General features: G+C 35.3%; 1 protein-coding gene across 1 annotated transcript in view; it reads right to left on the bottom strand.

Annotated features, from left to right (window-relative positions):
• Window positions 1–3,852, bottom strand: part of LOC110039485 — a 13,631-nt gene that overhangs the window by 3,565 nt on the left and 6,214 nt on the right. The gene's annotated exons all lie outside the window — the stretch shown is intronic.

The following is a 3,852-nucleotide window of genomic DNA, read 5'->3' on the forward strand; positions in this document are numbered from 1 at the left end:
TATTCAAGAAGCCTCATTTTAATTTCCCCCATCAATATAAGGATTTATTAATTTGTATTTTTCAGTTTCGAAACACATCCATCATAACATTCTTATTTCCATCATGTTTAAATTAAACATTGTTAATTCTTTATTGCCCAAATTTAAAATCATACAATGTCTTTGGTGTAAAATAAAGTCTATCTTTAAGTCTTTATGATATCATCTTATCACATAAAATTTTAAAATCATATCCTTATTATTATATATAATAGATATAAAATGTTTAAATATATCAAATTGAAGTATCATTTAATCTCCTAATAACATTGAATGATAATCAATAATATGTACTCCACTAATATATATATATATATATATGATTGTGTCGGTGGTGGGCTGCTCCGCTAGGGTTTCGCCCGATTCTCTGGTTTGATCCTTCGGCTTTCCGGAAGTTCTCGTACTCGAAGACGAATTATGCGTTTGTTTTCCTCGATCGTCAACTCCTGTCCAACTACGAAGGGATTTTACGTCTTTGTCGTCTTTCCCTCACGCCAGCTTCTGCATGGATCTTGTCGAGCTACAAGTTTCGCGGCTCGTCTTTTTACGTCGAGCTTCGACTCCTACGTGGCTCGTCACTGCGTCGACCTTGTTGAGCTGCGACTACGGTTTTGCCTTGACCTATTCGGCTCCCATCTGTCCGACTTGGCAGAGCTTCTCCTGTGCTTGTTGTGCTTGTGTGAAGCACGCTCATGGCTCCAAGGCTATCCTACGCCGCCGCCCTTGTCGGTGATAATCCAGCCAAACCCTCCGATGTTATAGTGGTTAACAAACGCAGCTCCCATTTCCATCTTGCAAATAGTCTGATGTTCCCGCAAATGTACCATGATTATGTTGCAGGACATGAAGATTGTAATCTCATAAAAAAATAGAGAAGAAGACAGGCAAGCCAAAACTATTCTTCTCGGATGCTGAAATTTCAACTCTTGCAGGAAAAAACTAATTTTTACTAGTTAGAAAGATTCAATTAGGTCGCCCTAAGATGAAGATTATCAGGAATGTTTTTGAAGATTTCAAACTAGTTAGGGCTTGACAGGTGGGTCTTTTTTACGGAAGACATGTTATGATATAATTGAGCATAGAAGAAGATTACACAATGATTTTCTCAAAGAAATTCATCACAATTGAGGGCAATCATATGAAATTGCTCAAATGGACCCCTGATTTTGATCCCAGTCAAAAACCCTCAATTGCGTCTATCTGGTTCTCATTACCTGAACTCAAGTTTCAATTCTTTGACATACCTACCTTATATGCAATTAGAACTATCCTTGGAAAACTTTTGCAGGTAGACACACCCACAATTCATTTCTCTAAGTCCTCTATTGCAAGGATTTTGATTGAAAGAAATATTACACTACTATATATAGAAGAAGTCTGGTTTGGCTCTGCTCACAAAGGTTATTGGTGAAAAATCATTATGGAACAAAAACCTTACTACTGCAAACACTGCAAGATGTTTGGGCACCAACAAGAGAAATGTTTCAGATTGCACCCACAGTTGAAAACCAATAGTCAAAAGCAGGAACATAATTTTAGTGCACCTCACGTGCCTGAACGCGCTCCCAACAAAGCTGATGACAGCCAACCTGAGGGGGGAATCACCATAAGACAGGAAATGGTGTCTGCCCCTGGGAACCCTTCTCCTGACCATACTATAAGGGATAATGTTTGGACTGAAAGTCAGAATAGCCCTACAGCTCCTATTCAGAAAGGATCGGATGCAGAGGTGACAATTCACACTTCACAGACACTGGAATCGATCATTGTGGCAACGACTGTCTTTCCCTCTACTACAGTTCTAATATCTAATCAAACTGAGGATCACATGAGCTAGTCTTCAAATGAAGAATGACAGGTTTACACTTCCCGGTGGAAGAAGGTTGGGGGCACACTCCAACTTGAAACTTAATGGATGATACTTTGGTTACTCATTGCAATGACACGACACTTCAAAGTTTGTTATCTGGCTCTGCTCGTAAAACTAGAGGAAGAGGCTGGACTAAACTGGCTCGTCCCTAGCTACTTGTTTTTGGTATGTTTTAAATTTTTTGAGTCTATATGTATCTTTTGTTGGGGTAGTAATGTACTTGGTATAGTATGAGTAAGGTGTATTTATTGGGTCCTCTCATATAACATTTATGTATCTTTTCTATTTTAATAAAATCAGCCCTTAGGCTTTTCACACACTTTACTTTTTTTCAATGAAAGTCTTATCTGTTAAAATTATATCATCCATAAAAACCTTACCATTATCTCCTAAATAAGTTCTTAATCATCAACCTTCTACCCATTTTCTCTACAAATCTTTTTTTTTTTACTTTATTTCAATGAAAGTCTTGCCTGTTAAAATTATATCGTCCATAATAACATTAATATTATCTCCTAAATAATAACTATTTTGCACCATTATCAACCATAACATTCATGCCTCATCTAATCTGTCTTGATTGGAGATTCATGAACAAGAAAGAAAATGGGAAAGTCAAATTTCAACACAAAATCTATAGCTTACAAGTTTTAGTCAAGGAAATTCATTTTTTTACGAGAAGGATTCAATCAAGCCATAGTTTCCCTTATAATTTCATACTAGTCGAAGACCCTACTGTGGCATGCGCTAATAAGGTTACCAAAAGCCTTCATGACAATAATAGCGCAAAGTAGTCATGGGTGATCATTGGTATATTGCTTCATGTGAAACCCATCTGTACAGTGTGTCGGGTACTGTGTAGATGGTCCAAGTATATATTCATCACATCATGTTGATTTGTGAAGACTAGCAATTCCAATTTCATGTTCAAGAGTTGCAAAGAACAATCCAAATTGAGGCAATCCTTTCCATTGTAGTATGTATGTGGCCTAGCCAATAAGGGCAATGTGAACCTCAGGTCGTCACCAATTCTTCTAATGTCTAACTAGAAAATAAACCTATAGACGATGATGGTGCAAAAACAATTATGATTTAGGAGAAAATGATGATGCTAATGAAGGAGATGAGGCAATTGTAACTTATGATGGTGATGGCTCTCTAAATAATGACTTTAAAAAATAAATTGTTAAAAAACATATATTTTATTGAGTGATTACATCTAAGCATCAATGTTTGGCATTTTGACCTAATACTATGCATTGTTATACATATGATGCCTTTATTAACATAACTAGTTATTTTCATTACCATCATTTTGTAAATGTTCATGTATGTTAAAGAATTCTGAAGTTATATTTATACGATATTAGCAAAAAATATTTGCATCAAGATATTTTTATTTTAAATTATTAAATTATTAATGAATTATTCTTAATTTTTTTATTTGCATTTCATTTAAAATAACACATATTACACCACACACTATTTATAGGACTCCACATAACCTTCGCATTATGGTGCACTATTATTGATCACTGACAATTATAATTTAAATGTAAACTTTCAATTCACATACTTTACTTGCATTATGGTGCTTTATTGATCATCAACAACAACAACAAAGCCTTAATCCCACTATGTGGGGTCAGCTACATGAATCATTTTTTCTCCATTGCGTCCTATTTAGTGTCATATTTTCATTTAGTTCTAATAAATTAAGATCATTTTTTTATACAATAAGCTCAAGTCTTCCTAGGTCTATCTTTGACTTTCTTAACATAAGTCGAATCTAAAACATCTACTCTCCTAATCGGATCATCAGATGGTTGACGCTTAATGTGACCAAAACATCTAAGACGACTTTCTCTAATTTTATCCATCACAGAAGCTACACCAACCCTATCACAGATATATCATTTCGCATTTTGTCTCTAAGAGTAAAG

Source organism: Phalaenopsis equestris, unplaced genomic scaffold (genome assembly GCF_001263595.1).
Source record: "Phalaenopsis equestris unplaced genomic scaffold, ASM126359v1 Scaffold000002, whole genome shotgun sequence".
Taxonomy (NCBI): Eukaryota; Viridiplantae; Streptophyta; class Magnoliopsida; order Asparagales; family Orchidaceae; genus Phalaenopsis; species Phalaenopsis equestris.